This window comes from Cavia porcellus, unplaced genomic scaffold (assembly GCF_034190915.1).
Source record: "Cavia porcellus strain 051 isolate PalLab524CR breed Dunkin Hartley unplaced genomic scaffold, mCavPor4.1 scaffold_5, whole genome shotgun sequence".
Lineage (NCBI taxonomy): Eukaryota > Metazoa > Chordata > Mammalia > Rodentia > Caviidae > Cavia > Cavia porcellus.
This window is the reverse complement of record NW_026947488.1, coordinates 28,779,032-28,798,896: the sequence shown is the minus strand read 5'-3', so window position 1 is coordinate 28,798,896 and position 19,865 is coordinate 28,779,032. Positions and strand designations below refer to the sequence as shown.

The 19,865-nt window shown below is 51.7% G+C and overlaps 1 protein-coding gene across 7 annotated transcripts in view; it reads right to left on the bottom strand.

The window, feature by feature from the left end:
* The window catches only part of Nol4l (nucleolar protein 4 like), a 115,002-nt gene that overhangs the window by 30,842 nt on the left and 64,295 nt on the right, over nt 1-19,865 (bottom strand). Inside the window, exon 1 of one of the 7 annotated variants that reach the window (XM_063248530.1) lies at nt 3,140-3,270. The exons of the other annotated variants lie outside the window; for them this stretch is intronic. The gene's annotated coding sequence lies outside the window, so the exon portion shown is untranslated. Of the gene's footprint in view, nt 1-3,139; nt 3,271-19,865 lie in introns of those variants that run through there. 7 annotated transcript variants of the gene reach the window in all.

Sequence of the window (19,865 nt, the reverse complement as noted above, 5' to 3'; positions counted from 1 at the left end):
GTCCAGGAGGAGGGGAAAAAGGGAGATGAAGGCAGGAAATGGTGGAAACAGGCCTGTATCCATAGCTTGTAACTCCGGGCAGGTGCTATCAGTAACCTGATTATTTTACAACTGGGGTCAATTTCTCTGGAACTGGGCTCCTGGTGCCTCTGAAGTCCAGCCATTTGTATCCTCCAGGACTTGGGATCCTTGGGCGTGCCGCACACAATATTTTCCAGGCCTCTCCTCTGCACTGTAACTCTATCCCTACCCCTTGCCTGAGAAAGAAAAGGGGGAGGATTTGCAGAGAATTTAGTGCAAGTGCAAGCCCTAAGCCCTGACCAAAAGCCCTGAGTATGTGTTTCAGAGGGAGGCAGGGGGATGTGCAGGGGATGTTTCTGGACCAGGTAGGAAACAGACCCCTTTCTGTACTGCCCCTGAGTTAGCTGGGCAGCTGGAAAGAACACCAGGCTGGGGCAGCTGCCCCCAGGCCAGCTCTACACCAAGCAGGTGAACACCAAGATGTTGAAGGAGGTGCAACTTCTCCCCCTGAGTCAGGCGCCTCCTTCCAGAGCACCTGTGGGCCCATCTCCATGCTTGCAAGCTCTGGGCACATGCCGAGGAGGTGCTGAACTGTATTCATTCGATCCAGACTTAACCATTTCAGCTCACCAGAGGGTTTACGATGGAAATCAAAATCCTCAAAATCCAAGGAACATGGGTTCAGATCCTTGTTATGATGGGGAGAATGAAACAGGGTGGTTTGGATAGCCAGTGAGCCCCAGAGATTCCCATGGCTTCAGGCTACGTTCCACACTTCACCTGGCCACTAAGGAAGAAGGCCAAAGCTTCTGGGGACACTCCCTACACAATTCCACTCCTCCCTGCTAAGGCCTCCTCTGCTCACCAGCCACACTAAGCACAAGCTCTTCTGGGAAATGGGAAGTGGGAAGGGCTGAGCCAGCCAATCACCTAGCATACTTTAGGTCCTCTCTGTCTCTCCTTCTCCCTCTCCCCCTCTCTTCTCTCCCTGGTGTGTCAGTCAGAACCATGTTCACACACATGTGCACACTGTTGTCTGTGGTAGTAATGGATGCAGCAGTGAGTACACCCCACACCTTCCTACTAGTGTATCAAGTGTAAAGTGGGCTTTTGTTCCTAAGCAAAGACAACTAACTGGCTGTCTTCCCACCATTCCTCACCATGAGGGCCTCACTGATACTTCCAAGCCCCTGCCATTAAGGAGAGTCGTTTAGAAGCAAAGCTGGAGAGGTGAGCTCCAGCAGGCAGGGATCTTCCAGCCAGGGCGACAGCTAGAGGGGAACCACTATGAGGTAATCCCAGACAGGATTGTTCTTCCGAGAAAAGAACCCACACAAGCAGACAAGACAAAAAGTTCTTGAGCAACTCATGGGCAAACCAGCTCCCTGTTACCCTAGGGTGGACAAGGCCACAGGAGAAGTTCCTCAATGTGGGCCTTCTCAGCTGGAAGGCCCTAGGGTGCTTCGATGACCCAACTAAACAGGAAACTGCTGAATGGGGTTGAACACCCAGCCACTGGTCAGGGGAAAAGAAGCAGTCTTAAAATCCTGCTCTTCAGAACAAGCCCAGCCTGAGCCCAGATTAGACAGGGGCTGCTATTATTCAAGGATGCAGTCAGGCCCTAATGGCTTTCCAATGAAGGGGTAATTTACTACCTGGGGGTTAAAGGGCCATAAGTGGACTCCCCCCCCCCCCAACTCACTGCCCAGAGTCCAGCCAGGCGACCTGGTCTCATCACCTGGTCTCATCACCAGAAGGTCTCCCCAGAACAGAAATAAGAACCCCAGTACCTCTCCCCACCTGACGTGTGTAGGGGGTCCCAGCTGATTCTGGGATAAGTAGGGCTTTATCTCAAGGGAGAGCCTATTTCAGGGCACAATCCTCAGAAAAAGGAGGAAATCACAGAATCCAAACACCATTTCAGGTGAAATCAGGAGGTTATTCATCTCCCCTCAGAGCAGACAGAAAGAAAAATCAATGTTGGGGGGTGGTTCCATTTGAATTAATGGGTTTGTGGCTTCTCCATTGATCTGTGACTCTTCACACTTTCTTTCCGTGCTTTTTGTGCTCCTGGGGAGGTTAGGCGGAGGGAGAAGGGACCGGGCGCGGGTGGTGGTGGTGATGCTCTGGTTAAGGAAAAGGACGGTCTAATCTTAACCTTTCTTCAAGAATAATGCTAATTAGTGAGGCTTAATGAGAACTACCCCCAGGAAGTGCGGCCCGGGAGAGGCAGCCAGATGTGGGCAAACGCAGCTCCGAGAGAGTGCAGGGTCACTTCGGAACCCAGCGGATGAAATAAAACGCGGATTGCACGCCCGCCTCCCTGCCCCCGACAGCCCAAGTATCCGGCCTTTGAGGACTAGGTGGAGGACCCGAGCGCCGGCGGGCGGAGGTGTAAATCCAACTTAACCCCTGTGCGCGCCCGCCGGCCGGCCGGCCGCCCCCGCCGCGTGCCCTTCGCCTGGGGTCGCAGATGCCCGCGGCTTGCACTCGGGCGGCGCACCTGAGAGGGGCACGCGTTCCCCTCTGGGAGGGACAGGGGCCTGCCAAAGTGGGCTCAACTCTGCAAACCGCGTCTCAACTCCCCGCGCCGGGGCCCCTCCCTGCCACTCCAGGCTTCCCGTCCTCACAGCTCCAAACACAGTCCACTTCCCTTCTCCCCGAGGCGACAGAGGCCGAGCCGGCCCCCACCCAGCCGTCCGCGGACGCTTCCTCCCCGGGACGCGGCGCCGAGTCCGCTGCACACCGTGCGGCAGCGGCACAATACCGCGGCGCGGCGCGCGCAATCACCGCCCCCCAGGACCGGCGGCGCGCACGGCCCGCGAGTGGGGTGCGCCCGCAGCCCGGCACTCGGGGTCCCGCACACCACTCGGGCCGCCGGCCCCCCGCTGCCGGGCACGCTCGCCGCCCCCACCCAGCCCGCTCCGCTCCGCTCCGAGCGCAGCCGCTCGCCGCGCCCCTCCAGCCCCGCGCAGGAAGCGCCCCAGAGCCCCCCTCCCGGAACCCCAGCCCCCCGCCCCCCGACCGCAGCTCAACGGCCGGAGGCAGCGGCGGGAGGAGGGGGCGGCGGCCGGGGGCCCGGAAACGGTCCGGTCACCGGGTCCGGCGGACTCCGTACCTGGGCGGGCGGCGAGGGGGGGACGGCTGCCGGGCTCGAGAGTGAGCGCGGCAGGCGGCGGTGACAGCCCCGGGCTCCAGCCACTGCTGCTGCCGCCGCGGCCGCCCGGGGAGAGGGGCTGGCACCGCCGCGGCGCGTCACGGCCCGGCCGGGGGCGGGGGTGGCCGGGGGAGGGCCCAGGCGGCGGCGGCGGCGGCGGCGGCGGCAGCGCAGCCGGGAGGGAGGAAGGGGGAGGGGGCACCGGGCACGGGGAGGCGGGAGAGGGGGGCGGGACCGGCACGGGGCGGGGGCCGGGGGGAGGGGAGCGCGGGGAAGACGCAGGCAGGGGAGGAGGAGGAGCAGCAGGGGGAGGAGGTGGAGGGAGGAGGGAGAAGAAGGAGGCACCCAGGGAGAGGGGAGAGAGAAAGAAGGGTGGGGGAGACGCGGAAGAAGGGGGGCGCAGGGCAGGTAGGGGGGTGGTGAGGGCGCGCTGGACGCGCAGCCGTGCGCTCCGGGAGGAGAGCGCGCTTAAGGGAGAAGCGCTTCGAGCACGGTCCCGGTGGGGGCCGAGCCCGGGAAAGAAGGCGGAGGGCTCGGTGCCCGCCCCTAGCTCCCGGAGGCCGCGGTCTTCGGGTCCTGGGGTTGGGGGGGCATCCGGCAGGCTGGCTGGGTTCAGGCCAGGAGGGGGAGACTTGGCTCAAAGAAAGTGACTCAGGCATCGTCAGGAACTCTCGGTGCCCCGGGGCCTTCGAGCAGCTCTCAACCCCCAACGCGTTTCTCGGTTCCGGGGGGACGTAGGTCTTCACTGGGCGGGGCTGCCCGGCCTGGGGGCTCGGCCCAGGAGGTCGGAATGAGACCCTAGACTGGGAAAGCCAGGCACGTGGCCGGCTCTCTGTGGGCCCCCACCCCCACTTCAGAGCCCCCCTTTTCCTGATCAAGTTCAAGCTCGATCTCCTTGGCACGCTACCCGCCGGCCGCCCCCTCCTCTCTCCTCCCTCCCTGCGCCCTCCCTCGATTCCGCACCATCTCCTCCTTCACTCTTCCTTTGTCTCTTTCCCACCACTTAGTTTACACCCGCCCTGCTGCCCTCTCCCCGCCCCGCGGGCGCCCGAGCGTCCAAGCTACGCTCACCTGTTCGACCCAAACACCTCGGCTATCCTAGCGCCCGCCCCCCCCCCGGCCCTCAGGGGCACTCGGCCGTCGCCCGCCCCACTCCCTCGGTCATTGTGCTCCAGCAGTCCACACTGCCGGCTCCTAACGGCGCGCAGGCTACACTCGTAAAGTCACAGGATGATACCGAGAATGGGGCTGCATCCCTGACCTGGGCGCACACGGTGCGCGGAGACCTAAGTACCGCAGGAGGGAGAAGACCCACGCGGATCACCGACACGGTCCTTGGGACACACGGACCTCTGCCTCTGGTGCAGGAGTGGACGTGATGGGGCGTCGGACGGGGTGCTCTGGACCTCGAGGCAACCTCAGACTCGGCCCTGAACGTAACGAGCTAGTGGTAGTCCCCAGACAGCAGAATTCAACCCCGACAGAAAAATTGGGTCAGGGGCAGATGCCCTTCCCGCAAATCCAAGCGCCCGTTTACAACAGATGAGCCGCCGGTGAAGCCTGCGCTTCAAGAGGGCTAGAGAGATCTGCTTGTGGAATTCCGTGGGGAAAACGCCTCCCCCAATCACACACAAAAAACACCCAATAACGATCCCACCTCCGGTTTCCTCTGGCCACATCGCATGAGGAAGGGCAATTCGTACAGACTCCTTTACGCTACAACTCATGCACAGTGGGACCAGCGGAGAAAGGAGGAGACAGCCACCGCGATTGTTTGCAATTTTGAAACAGCCTGCCTTTACCCCTCCAACTTTTTTCTGTAACGAGCCTTTTTCTTTCTTCCTCTGAAAGCTTTGCATTGTGAACAATCTAAGGTAGACAAGGCTCCCTCTACAGGTGCGAGCTGGAAATACAAAACCACGGGTTCGGAGCTCAGTATTCACCCATCAGGAAAATAAAAGAGACCGGCTTCAAATGAATGGCACATCCACTTTGTCCCGCATATGCTAAAGCTTTTCCTGTCAGCATAAAACCTGTGCTTTCTTTTTGTAAGGAGCATTGAAGCATGTAACTCATTAGCACCTTTTATTCCTGAAATCAAATGTGTTTTCAAACCAGTCCACTCTCCCCAGATTTCCCCGTTAGATCTTGACTTCTCATTCTCTGGGGGGTGGGTGAAGTCTGGAGACTTCACCATGTCAACACTCACACGTGTGGATGCCCAGTAATGATTTTTAGAATAAATTAGCAGCCACGATGGCTCAGGGCATCCAGGGAAATGTGGGTGTTTCCAACACGGGAACTGTCCTCACTCTGGGAATGAGATAATTTAGGCTCAGGATTTCCTGTCTCTTCCCAACACATTTCTAGAGACCTTTGACTTCTCCTGGCCTGAGTCACTATTTCACACCAGTGGGGGACATCTGGGCTTGAAATATAAAGCCAAATCCAGCAGAAGTTCAAAGGTGAAATTGAACCCAGATAACCCACCACTTATCCAATTAATGAAAGAGAGTAGTACCACCCAGGAGGGCAGTGTAGTGATTTTCTCTAGGCCCACAATGTGAACTCACTTACCATCCCAGAGATAAAACAGCCCAGCCCTGTTCAACCCTCGGTGAGCAGCTGAGTGCCCTGGAGGAAGCCAGCTAGTGAACTGAGGGAGATTTCCATGTGCCAAAGGCCACAAAAGCCTCCCAGGCTCTTGTCCCTGCAGGAGCTGCCACTCCTTGAGTAACCTTGTGTTGGCTGTGTTCTGTGTCCTCGCACCTCTGGACAACTCCCTCTGTCTTTGGCCACAGCATGGGTCCCCATAAGGAATTGGGTGACCTAGTTTCTTGACCACTAATTCTCTCAGTCATGTGTCCCTTCTGGCCCCAGCATGGAGATAAGACAGTGGCAAAGAAGGCTGCTCCTGCCTGTGAAGCGGGCAGTGCTGTCTCAGTGACCTCCAGGCTCTCCCAAACAGTGGGTGCCTTTGCAGACAGGTGCTCGGCAGCAAACACCCTGGAGCAGCCTCTTATGAGTGTATCCTGCAAGTGGGACCTGGCCAACAAAGGACCCAGAGGTGTTGGCTATTGTTAGGAATAACAGAACCTTAATGTGGCTAGAATGGACACTGGTTAAGCATCTCAAAGCATTTAAAAAGCCATTTATCTCCACAAATTACTTATTAATGATAGAAGGGAAAGTGTACCTGCCCAGTGGAGCGATCAAGAAGTCACCTCCCCACTATGCAATCAAATCAGCTGTGCCCAAAGTGGGGCCATCTGAAACAGTGTGCGCACCTCCCAAAGGGATGCAATAGAAGACAGTAACGGCCATGTGGGGCGCTCCCCCAGGCATTGACTCCTGCCTGCTTAGTCCGAATCTGACTGCAGGAAGACAAACAGACAAGCAATCCAGGGATACTCGCACGCCTCAGTCATTAATGTCACTGTTCTAAAGTATGAGACTGAAGAGCAGTACAGCAATGTGTAACTCCTGGTGGCATCCCAGAGACAGGTTCTGGGGCAGGAAAAGAGGCAGAGTGGATGCAGGCCAGGTGAGGGCTTGGGGAGCACAGCGGCATGCACCTTCTGTCTCCAGATGGCAGCAACTGACAGCCCGTCAGGTGAAGACTGGGGCCCCACATTCCAGGCAGATGGAACGACTTGTGCAAAGGCCTTGAGGACAGAAGGGTGGGCAGTGTTGTTAGAGCGAGGAGGCCAGCGGGAAAGATGTGAGCAGATGAGCACAGGGAAGCCTGCGGGGCCAACTCCAGTAAGGTGTGTGGGTTTTATTCTGAAAGGGTGGCAGTGACGCAATCTAAATTACTTTTAGGTCAAGGGAGATGGGATTAAAAGGAGCAAGAGGGCAGAGAGACCAAGGAGGAAGTTAAATACGAAGGGTCTGGCCCAGGGCTGGGGATGCGACAGTGCTCAAACACTTGCCTAGCAAGTGCAAGGCCCTAGGTCTGACCCCTGACGCTGACTAAAAAGAAACGGGTCTGAGTCTGTCCAATTAGGACTGCTTCTGGCTGTGGCTCTGACACTGAACTAAGTGACTTTGGGGGCCATAAGTAAGCCTCTGTAAGCTGTATTTCCCTATCTACAAAGTGGATCATAAGATTTTTAACCCAGTATTTGACATCAAATTTTCTCTGCTGACATTAGAAAGCAGGGAGGGTCGCCAGCCTTCAGGATGGTCCCTGATGGTCCTCACATCCCAGGTCACCTCCTCCTCCTATAACAATGAGGAGGCTAAACCAATAGGAGATTGTGGAAGGGGAAGGTGTGAGTTGCCTGAGGTTCAGTCATAAAAGACAGCTTGATCGCGTCCCTCGATTGAGTATTTAATGAATAGTAGCTTTCACCATCTTCCTCCTTGGTGAGACTGCAAATGCTCCTCGTGACAGCCATGACCCTCTACACAAACAACACCAACTCCCTCGGCCACTAGCAGTACCTGTGGTTGCTGTCACCCCTACTGGCTCTCCCAGGAGTCTCTTCCATGTTTGCTCGCCCCCAGCCGCCTTAGCCCTCCAGGAGGGTGGGCGTAGTCTATGTGCACTTGGTATTTATTGAGCACTTGCATTTCTTGGTTTAGAGAAAAGCCTGTTCATATTCTTTGCCCATTTCACTACCTCGTCTCTGTTAGCCTTTTTTTTAAAGATCTCTCCAAGGGCTGGGGATTTAGCTCAGTGGCACAAGCACTGCCTGGCAAGCACAAGGTCATGAGTTTGATCCTTGATACCAAAAAAAAAAAAAAAAAAAAAAAAAAAATCTCTTCAGAAATGAACAAAATCTTTTGTCTTAACATTTTGCAAATGTTTTCTTTTTGTTGTCTTTCCCTTTTGTTTGGGATATGCTATTTATTTTGCCACAGAAACACTTTAAAATTTTATATCATCTAGTTAATTGTTTTCCGCGATGGAGCTTTAGAGGTGCAGATCAAGACAAATGGTTTCCCCTACCTTTGGAGGTTTAATTATAAAAGAAACTCACTCATACTTTCTTCTGGATTATTTATATAGCTGTGGTTGTTGTTTTGGGTTTGGAGATAGGAACTTGCTATGTAGTTCAGGCTGAACTTGGATTCACTGTGCAGCCCAACTTTGCCTCACACTCACTGTGATCCTCCTCCGAGCCTCCTGAATGCTGTGGTTACAGGTGTGTGCCACCCGCTGTGACATCTTTGTTACATTTAAATCTTATCCCATCTGTAATTTACCCTGTAACTTATTTCCATACAAATGGTGAAGTGAGGGTGTAGTTTGTTTGTACTGTGATCCTAGGGGTTGAACCCAGCACTTCTGCACTAAACTAAAGCTCTAGTCTTTGTCTTTGTTTTTGTTTTTAAGACAGAGTCTCCAGTAAATTGCCCAGGCCTGTCTCAGCCTCCAGGAGTGCTGGGATTACTAGTGTGTGTCACTATACCCAGTTTCCAGTTAATTTTCCAAATTCTTTACGTGTGCACGTGTGTATGTGTTTTTCTGGATGGACCTGAATTTGAATTCGGACCCTTGTGCATGCTAGGCAACTTCTCTTCCACTGAGTTATACCTTCTGCCTTTGAATACTATCTATTAAAATAGCTTGTCATTATCCACGGATTAGGAATGCCTTTATGATATACTAATTTCTCATTATTTTTAGAAGTGTCTAGTCTGTTGATCTGTCATTTCCTATCCTGCTATGTTAGTTTTATACCTGTTAATGTCTCTCGTTCTTTCTCAGTTTAGAGAAATTTCCCATTATGAACAAAAAAAGAGTCTGAGTTGTTGAAACACACTCTCCTGAAGACCTTGGCAAAATTACAATTTCATTTTCACCTTTTCAGGAATGTCTTGCTTAAAATGTCATCAGTTGATCTCTGGCCGTGCCACTGTCCTACTCTAAATCCGTCAGTAGTTCCCAGTGCTGGCTGAGTAAGTCACGCTTGTCCCTGGCGGGGTGTTTTAGGCTTTGCACAGCCCAGCCGGCCTCCCCTCCTTCAGTTCCTCTCTGAGCCCATCAGGGACAGACTCACCGCCTCCTGGCCCTGCCTCACCCGTGTGTCACCCTCACAGTGCCTTCTATCACGTGCACTGTCAGGCACAGATTCCCTCCCAGACAGGAGGTCCACCATGCACCAGGCGCCCTGACAAGCGCAGGTGACAGCAGACACAGGTCAGGGACACTAGCAAGTGAATGCATGGCTTCTTCATCACACGCTGGTCGCAGGAGCTGGAGCCCATTGGTACTGACAGATGTGGACCTGCCCAGGTGTTACGAGGAAGATGTGTGAATTCCGGAGGCTCTGCTGAGGGCATGGCATGGGTGGTCACCAGGCAGACAGGTGAGCAAAGACGCTGTCCGCCCTCACTTATCCGGGCCCCTGTGAACTCGGAGGCCTAGTGAGCAGGTCACCAGCCAGCTCTGAAGCAGCAGCCCTGCCTGGCTGCCTAATGAGCAGGTCACCAGCCCGTTCTGAAGCAGCACACCTGCTTGGCTGCTGTCACTTTATGTGCTCATGGTTCTTCTCTTGTCCTGCATGACCCCTCATGACCCTAACTGGACATACCTCCGAGGGCCAGGCCAGGGCAGTAGACAGTAGAGTCCCTGTGGCATTCTACACACGGTAGGGACCGGCTCTGCCCACAGCCCTGAGGTCTGCATACTCCACAGAGTGCACACAAGCCGACTGTCATTCCTGCCTCTTCTCATTTCTATCCCAGCCCCTGAGAAGGTGCAGCCCTAATGCCAAGTGCAGCCATGGCCCTGGATGCCCTGAAGCCAAGCCAGGACACACCCCAGTGCAATCCGTCCTAGGCCACTACCTGCAACAGCTTCCAGTGAAAAGCTGCCCAGTGGTCACCAATGGATGGATAAACAGAGAGTAGTGTGCTTACACCACAGGACAGGTCAGCAGTGAGAAGGAATAAACTACTGATGTGCACCACTTCGTGACGATTCTGTGAGCTTCCCTGTGAGTAAAAAAGAGCACATGCTGTGCAATTCTATTCTATAAAGTTCTAGTATGTTCTCGAAAGCTCCACACAATTAGAAGTCAGGCTTGCAGTTGCCCTTGTTGGGGGCTTTGACTGGAAAAGGTACAAAGGGGTTTTGAGGTGTTGTTAGCCAGACCCCAGTCATTGCTTGACGCACTCCAAGGGAGAGGGCTGGGCATAGGAGCCCCCACGAGGCCACACGCAGCTGGCTCCCGCGAGGTGACTCAGGAGAGGTGGCAGCCACTGTGGGCTGTGAGCCACTGACTCACCCCTACTCCAAGAGGCCCACAACAGAAAGTGGGGAACTGTGGCCAAGACAGAGGAACAGGCATGGCGGGCCCTAAATCCCTGCGTGGCCCAATGCCAGGTACAGTGGTAACATGGAGTCCTGGTCAGACGTGCCTTACAGGACCTTTTGGGCGCTGAATGCGTGTGCTTGGTGTTTTCATCTCTAAAATGAGGGAGAAATGCAGTGAGGCCTGCAGGGGGTGGACGGGTGCCACAGGGAGCACTGACCAAACTGAGTCGCACTAGTGACAGAGTGGAAATGAATCATCAGGGACAGAGCCATCAGCCAGTGTTTACTGAGCCACTACTATGACCTAGGGTCTGGTGTAGGTGCAGGGACCTCAATGTGAGACACACAGACTTGGGCCAGGGTAGTGCCAGGGTCTAGCACCTTACCTGTCTGTACCCTTCCCCACCGTGTACTGGAGATCAAACCCAGGGCCTTCACACAGAGCTGTATCTCCAACCTATTTTATATTGAGACAAGGTCTCACCAAGCTGCTAAGCTGCCCAGGCTGGGCTCGAACCTGTGATCCGCCTGCCTCAGCCTCTCAGAGCACTGGGATTTCAGGTGTGTGTTTGCGTCCCCAGCATGGTGACAGCTTTCTTTCACCTTCCTCTTCTGCCTCTCCCTTCCTTGGGGAGTAATGGCACTCACGGCAAGAGGAATAGGGCTCTTTTCCACTAATGATATGGCTGCTAACAGGTTTCCTAAGTGTTGTGAAATGGAGCTGCAGTCTCCCCATCATGTGAAGAACTGGACTCTGTCTCTGCCATGTATGTGGTTTTGAGTTCAGTTGATGGCACGCAGACACCCCAAACTTGTTATCTCAACTACAGAGAGCAGAAAAAATGAAGTTTCCTTTGCAGTGTCCTGTATGGCTGGGACTGCAGGGGTGGAATATGACTTTTTTCTGGGCAATGAGATGTGAACAAAGTCTACTGGCAACTTCCCAGGAAAGCGTTTGCTTTTGCTGAACTAGATCTATGGCACTCCTACCCAATTTCTCCTTCCTTGAATGTGAATGAGATGGTCGGAGCAATAGCAACCAACTTTCAGCCATGAGGCGAAGGTTACCAACATCTCAGACATTGCATGTGTTAGTACCAACAGTGGCTGCCCACTCTTTTGTTCAGGAGAGAATAACTTCATGTTTTGCCATATGGTTGGCTAGGTTTTGACTGATTTGCATGGTTCTCATCTCCACGCTCCACTTCCCTGTGGCTTTTGTTCTAGCATGCTGGCTCCTTCAAGAGGACGTGAGGGTACCACGTCTGGGCACCTGCTGCATGTGCCATGGAGCTGGAGTGTTTGGCTCCCTACTGTGGACCTAGCCTGGGGGGCACGTCCAGACCACCGCCTAGGAGCACCAGGGCCTGCGTGGTGTAGCAGTACCCTGCCTAAGGACACCTGCTCTTCCTGTTGACAGCTTCTTGAGGCTGACCGAACCATCTCAACCCCCTGGGCACCTACAGCACCTGCAGGCTGACTGGGCATGGACCCTGTGGCTCATTTCTGCTGCGGAGGCTGCACTGGTTGCCCTGGGCTGTGTCCACTGCCCTGCGATCTTCAGCACCCACCTGAGCTCAGCTGCGCCTGGCCCTGGGCTGGGTCCTACAGAAGGGTTGAGGGGAGCCGCACACAGCTGAGGGGGCGGCTCATGGGCTCTGGGTCCTGGCCCAGCTGTGCCAGTGACAAGCCTGTCTGCTGCCAACCCTCGGCACCCCAGATTCCCCTAGGAGTTGTTTCCCCTGGAGAAGGGGATTTCTCTATGGAAAAGCAGTATTTGAAAACCACTCACTCCCAACCTGCCCTGCAGTTCTGGTCACAGAGAAACTGCAACAGGAGAAGGGAAGGGAACAGCTGGTTGGAGCAGGGTTGTGTCATGATCTAGAGTTGATAGTCTCCCTCTCTTGGGGGCCCAACTCCACTCGCTGTTACCCAGAAAAGCCTCTGTTCCCCTGGCAGCACAAAGGTTCATGTACCAAGCTCCACACTTACCCAGAAGCCGCAAGCACACCTCCCTCAGTCTGTCCACCCCAGGCCTCTGACTGCCTACCCCAGGGCCTTTGCACTTGTGATCTCCTCTGCCTGGAAAGCCATCCCCTTCTTCTCCACAGGACTGGCCACTTCTCAGCCATCAGGTGCTGTTCCCAGACTACTTCTTCAGAAAGGCTTTTCCCTTAGAAGCAGCTGCATCATCTCATTGTTCAAATTCTGTGTCCCAAACTTCTCCTTTTGCTATATTTTTCCCTTTTGACTCATTGCCTTTGCAGCCTATGAGTGTCCCAAGGTGGATGTGCTATCTGTTGAGTTCACGAGCATATTTTCAACACCCAGAATGGGATCCAGCACTTAGCAGGAACCTAGTAAGTGAGCTTGGGGTCAGTGAAGAGAAAGACTTCCTTACCACACATGACCGTGGTGTGGCAGGGAGGGCGAGGGTCAGGTGGAACTCGTCCCTCAGTCTGCATGGGGCTGGGGAGCCTCCAGCCTGCCCAGGGTCCACGTTCACTCAGTGACCCTGAGCAAAATAAAGTGGCCAGCACAATTCCATACCCTCCCACCCTCAAAAAGGAAAAAAAAGCCCTTTAATGAGGTAAACACAATCACAACCAGAAACAAGCCTGGCTGTGCTTCTTTGAGTCCACCCAAAGCCATTATCTCTAATTGATCTCCAGACATCAGCTGCCCGAGTGTCTGAAGCCCCCCTGCATCCTCCGGGTCTGGTTACAAAGCCCCCGGTTGCCCGCCGAGGGGAGGCAGGGCCTGTCTGGGCCCCTGCAGCTGACAAGGGTCTGGTGGGTCAAGGACCCTGGGTAACAGCCACAGTGCTCCCTCCACAATCTGCCTCACTGAGGCCTTCAGGGGAGAAGCCTGAGAAACCACTGCAGGTCTCACCCTTAAAAGGAAAAATGGCAAAAGCCATAAGGGCTAAAGAAAGCTCCCTGTAGAAAACAGCCCACCGGCTCTGCATGAAAGAAGCACCTTAAAACTGCAGTTAGGAATTTTTTTCTCACCAAGGGCTGGAGGTAAAGACATTGACTGTACAAAAAGTAAAATAGAAAGCTGCTCGTGCACACTAGTAATCTCAGCCACAAAGGAGGCTGAGGCAGGAGGATTGCATGTTCAAGGACAGGCAGTGCAACTTAGCAAGACCCTGTCTCAAAATTGAAATTAAAAAAGGGTTGGAGGGCTGGGGGCTTAGCTCAGTGGCACAAGCATCTGCCTGGCAAACACTAGGTCATGAGTTCGATCTCTGGTACCAAAAAAAGGGGGGAGGGTTAGGATGTAGCTCAGAGGTACATCATTTGCCTAGCACACAGGCAGCTCTAGGTCTACCTCTAAGACTGCAAAAATAAAATAAAATGTAGATCTTTGCCGTAAGATAACAAGCTCCCCTCTGGATCTCAGTCAGGCTGGGCCCAGAATTAGGGTCACAAGGTCAGCCACGGGTTCAGTGACCATCTGGAGGTTTTGAGCTGCTCCTTCCTGGCCCAACCCGGGAAAGACGCCTCCTTTCCTGTCGGGTCTCTCTTGCCCTTGAAGACGAGGCCGGGAGGCAGGGCTGCTTTAGAGAGAACAGAGCTGGGGAGCAGCTTTGGCCCCACTCAGCCCTTCCCCTGTCACAGACCGAGCACCCAGGCCAGTGCTTGAGCTGGTGAACGCTGGGCAAGGAATGCACTTATCCCATGTAAGGAAGGAAAAGGTCACCACACATCTCTGCCTTTACAGGGATGGATGTGGGTGGGCTGGGAGGGGGCTGAGCCTCAAGGAGCTGCTGGGGACAATGAGCCCTTCAGGCCCTGGGTATCTGCCCACCCCATCAGGAACTGGCCCTGGAAACAGGATGTGGGGTATTTTCCACTCCTTTCCCACACAGCTTTAGGGAAGCAGGAGCAAAGAAGTGAGACCGCCCCCTCCAGACCAGGGAGCCCTGCATAACAGCGGAAGTGCTGTTTTCTTGGAGTCTTTGGAAGCTGTAGCAAGTTTCTGGGAAGCACCTGGATGTTCAAGTGTGCACTGATCATGAAAATAATCACCCATTGCAAAGGATGTTTGACAATGATCTCTCCAGCTTTTTTTTTTTTCTGTTTTCTTTTTCTTTCTTCTTCTTCTTCTTTTTTTTTTTTTTTTTTTTTTTTTTTTGTCTTCTCCAAAAGAACATCTCCTCTAAAGGAGGCATCCCCTGGATACCATCTTTATGGGGTGAGATTGTCCAACATGGCTATCAGGGTGCTCCTGGCTTGCATCCACCCTGATCGCAGGGTGGTGGTGGAAATGTCTGGCTGAAATCCCATGCAGTCAGGCCAGCCAGGCTTCTGCAATCTTCCCCATTAAGAAAGGGAGCAGGAGTTAGGCATTAATACTTTTTCCCCCAAAAGTGACTGTTTTTTTCAAGCCAATAAAACTTTTGTGGTGATAGGGTCAAACCTGGGGCTCTACCTTTAGTCTAGTCAAATTTTTAAAAATCAAATATTAGCCGGGGACATAGCTCAGCAGCACAAGCACCTGCCTGGCAAGTGCAAGGTCCTGAGTTTGATTCCCAGAAAAAAAGAAGATACTAAAACATATTCGAAAGTCTTAAAACAGTGCAGTGCTAAAATTCAAATAGTCAGAGGCCAGTGGCCTGAATGGAAATGTAATTTGCTTCAGACAGTGAGGTGTACAGATGGCATCTGACACCACAGTGGGGAGAGCAGGTTTTATTATTATTGTGACTACTGTGATCATTTGGTTTGTCTGTCTGTTTGTTTTTGGTACCAGGAATTGAACTCAGGATCTTGCGCTGGCCAGGCAGGCACTAATGTGGCTAAGCCACATCCCCACCCCCACTGTGATCATGGTGGAGGGCTGTGGATTGAATCAGGGCCTTACACATGCTAGGCAAGGGCTTCCACTGCGCCACACCCCAGCTTCCAAAGCAGGTTATATAATAAAAGGTAATGAGACAAAGGGATCCATACTTTAGACTGTGCCAGGACAAGCTCCAAACGGATCAAAGATCAGATATAAAAAATGAAAATGAAACCTATTTTTTGCTGTGTCAGCTAAGAGGCCCGGAGGAAAGGACAGCCAGTAACAAGCACACCTAGCACCTGGCACTTAGGACTATTTCCATTTGCTTTTTGTGGTATTGGGACTTGAACCCAGGGTTTTGTGTTAAACTACACTCCCAGCCTTTTTTATAGCTTCGTTTTTAATATGATTCTCCGATAAGGGATATTAGCAGACTCCTTATGGAAAATGGCTGATCTAGGGTTGGGGCAGGAAACGCAGTCATATTTTGGGACTCAGCTGCTTTGAAACTTGTCAGATTTGGTCCTCCACGAATTCCGATGTGAGCATTTGGTCTGGGCGCTAGCCACTTGCTTGGTACTGCACACACAGGCTGGAACTTGTGGGTGTCAGTTGCCTCAGGATCTGCTCCCCTTTCTGGGCAAAACAATTTAGTATCCCTTGCTTGTTTGGTACTTGTCACACCTCCCAGAATGAACACACAGTGATACTGAAGCGACACTGCGTACACACGGAGTCTGAGCACCTCACAGCCCAGAAACAAGCGAAGTACTAAAAACAAAACAACCAAGAACAGAAAAGCCAAACCCTGATGCAGCGCGTCCGAAAGGCAAACCTGAAAGAGCTCGCAGTGGCCAGAACTTCAACAACCTGATCCATAAAATCATACCAAGCATAAAATAAATAGCCACAGGCCCATAGTGACCAAACACATGACTAAGTTCACAGCCAAACCTCGCAAACACTTGACCCCAAGTGACTAATGTGGACCCTCTGTCCTCCAGGCCCTCTCTAGGAAGAGCTGCATGGGCCACACACGGTGACTTCCTGCCCCCGTGCATCGTGCAAGGCGGGAAACAGGCAACGTCGGAGAGGAGAAATTCTGCAAATGTTCCTTGGCCGGTGCAATCAGGGCCCATATCAAGTCATCCATCTTGTTGACAGTTTGCAGCCTTGATACAACAGGACAAGTGGCCTTCTACGACTGTGGTCTTCCTCTTAATAGCCTAAGAATGCTATGTTTTATATCAAGAACATCAGATAAATTCCAAAATCTTACAAAATATATAGCCGGTACTTTTTTTTTTTTTTTCTTTTTGATGGAACCAGGAATCAAACTCATGACCTTGTACTTGCCAAGCAGGTGCTTATGCTGTTGAGCTAAATCCCCAGCCCCAGTAGCTGGTACTCTTTAAAACTGCTAAGGTCACCAAAAATAAGGAAAGTCACATCTCAGAGGAGACTAAAGAGTCACCATACCTAGCAAGCCTGTCATTCCAGTGCTCTGGGAATCTGAGGCAGGAGGTTGCAAGTTTAAGCCCAGCTTAGGCAATGTAAGGACTTAGCCAGACACTCTCTTGAAATAAAAGTAACAATGGGAAGGGGAGAGGTGTGGTGGAGCGTGTCTATAATCCTAGCACTCAGGAGGCTGAAGCAGAAAGATGGATCCATTCAAGTTGGAGACCAGGCTGGGCTACATAAGCAAGTTTGAGGCTCACCTGCACCATACAGGTTTTTTGAGACTCCATTTTGAAAGAAAACAAACAAACAAACAAACAAAACTAAAAAAGGCCAGCCTGCACTATGTAATTTTTTGAGACTCTGTCTTTAAAAAAAATGGGCAGGGGAGGTGAATAGAGCTCAGTGGAAAGGTCCTGATTCAGTCTCCAGTAACAGCGCCCTCCCTTCCTCACCAAAGACAGCTAACAACAAAATGAAACGTTGTATCCTGAATACAATCTTGGAACAGAAAAGGACATAAAAACTAACAAACTCTAAATGTAGACTTTAGTTCAATAATGTATCAACACTGGTCCACTAGTGGAAACAAATGTATCCTAGCAAAATAAGATGCTACTAACAGAGGAAACTGTGTGTGACCACGGAGGGCAGGGTCATGTGGCAACTACGTCATCCTTTCGATTTTTCTATAAATCTAAAACTGTTCTCAAAAACGATCTCTTACAAAAATGAAAATATGAAAGTACCAAGAGAACACATGGGGGTGGAGTAGAGTTAGCCTTTTTGAAACTCAAATGCAGAAACCATTATAGAAAAACATTGATAAATCTGAGTCTATAAAAATAAGAAACACAGCATATGTGAGATCGAGAGACTGAGAAGGAAAAAAAAAGAGGTAAAGGCTAACTCTGGGAACCCAAAGAAAGGAATATAATCATGGTATGCTAATGGGCCAGGCCTGAATCACAAATGCAATAATAATATAATATAATATAATATAATATATAGTAATAATATAAACAATGAATAGTGATTTATCTAAGAGCTAAATTGGGGGATAGACAAGGAAGAGTATGTGTGCTTAGGAGATGATGTACGAATGCAAAGACTTATATCCCAGAACAAGAAATTAAACAATAACAAAAGCCAAATTGCAAAATCAACAACTAGCAGAATAAATATGATATTTAGAAGCAGGAGATACATAAAGAGGCTCCAGGGGAACACATGTAATGGGGAGGCTGGGCTACAGCCTGCCCTTTGCTACATGAGTTTTTTAAAAAATGTATTCAATTGATAAAAAATAAAAACATACAAATAAAACACACATTGCGGGGTGGGGGCGGGGCAGCGGTCACCCTGCTGCTGTCTTCCAGGCGGAAACGCCCCGACACTAGTCTGCAGAGAAATCCAAACAGCAGCCTTGGTCAAGGTCAGTGTTTTACTTGCTTTTTGTTTTTCTGGCTGCGGCACAGACTTTCACAGGGCCAAGGATTCTCTGAGACAGGAAGAGGTTTGAGCCGTAGATTCTCGGCTCTTGCAGATGTGGTTGATGGAATTTCAGGCCTTTCCTGTGCTCTTGGGGCAGCAAGCTGCGTCCCCTCTGTTGACCTGCACAACAGGGACCAGGCTGATCCCAGAGGCCTGTGCAGAGGGGGCACGGAGCACACCTGAGAGGAGAGGCTGAGCAAGCACCGTCCAGCATGGCCCAACAGGCGGGCAGTGGGAGGGGAAGGCTGGACACTGAGAAGGTGGCTCCTGTGGAGCAGCTGGAGGCTGGGGAGAGGGGCGGATGGAAGTCCAGGCAGTTAGGCCAGCAGACCCCGTTGGCTCACAGATGACTTCAGGACCACATTGCTCTGTGTGTTTCCAGAGAGCAGATGGAGGTGCCCAAGCTGGAGACTGGTCCAGGGAAATAGATGTACAATCAGCAAGCTAAGCTGCATGGGCCAGGCATGATGGCGCACAGCGGTGACCCCAGCACTCTGGGAGAGGCGGAGGCAGAGAGATTGCTCTGAGTTTGAGGCCAGCTTGGGCTACATAGTGCCTTCAAAGCCAGCATAAACTATACAGTGAGACCTTGTCTCAAAAATCAAAACAAGAGCCGGGGATTTAGCTCAGCGGCACAAGCACCTGCCTGTCTGGCATGTGTGAGGTCATGAGTTAGATCACCTGTACCAACCTCCCCGCCCCAAACCTGTAATGGAAAAGGGACTGCAGCTGGGAGTGGTGCACACACCTACAATCCCAGCACTCAGGGAGAGGCTGAGGCAAGAGGATCACTGCTAGTTCAAGGCCGCCTGGGTTACACAGTGAGTTTATGGCCACCCCAAACTATACGGCACAACCCTGTCTCAAAAAACAAAACAAGACAAAATAAAACACACACCAACAGAGAAAGAAAGAAAGAGGTCCTGAGGGCTACAAGAGAAAGACACTGTTCCTGACGGGACACATTCAACCAAACCAGCTGGCCTCCCATTCCCCGTGGGCAGGCCACCTTGGTATGGGGCTCTACGATCTTGCTGAGAAATCGTGCCTTCAGTCATCATAAAACAGCCCACTTTGCACTATTTAGTGGTTTTTTGTTGTTGTTTTTGCTTCAAGCATTTACTTCTTTGACATTAATTATTGTACTACCTCCTTTTCTAGTTTTCTAGATGCCATTAAAAATGCCTTTTGTGAATACCATATGGCTGGACTTTCCCATTATAAAAGCTGGTCTGATCCTTTCTGATGCTATGTGGTAGAATTTAACTCATGCATATTTATTGTGATTCATGTTGGTCTTTTTCCTGGTAGCTGACTTCTTATTCTCCATTTCTTAGCTCTCTTTTTGTTGGTTTTTGCTTTTATTCCCCCAAGAAGTTAAACTATCGTCGTATGCAGATGACATGATATTTTACTTAGAAGACCCCAAAAACTCCACCAAAAGACTTCTAGGTTTAATAAGCAAATAAGTCACGTAGTTGGTGACAAAGTCAACACTCAAAAATCAATAGCCTTCCTATACATGAATAACAAACTCACTGCGAGAGAAATCAGGGAAACAATATCTGTTACAATAGCATCCAAAACAATGAAATACCTAGGAATAATCTAATGAGGAATGTAAAAGATCTCTACATTGAAAACTACAGCACTCTGAAAAACGAGATCAAGAGGATA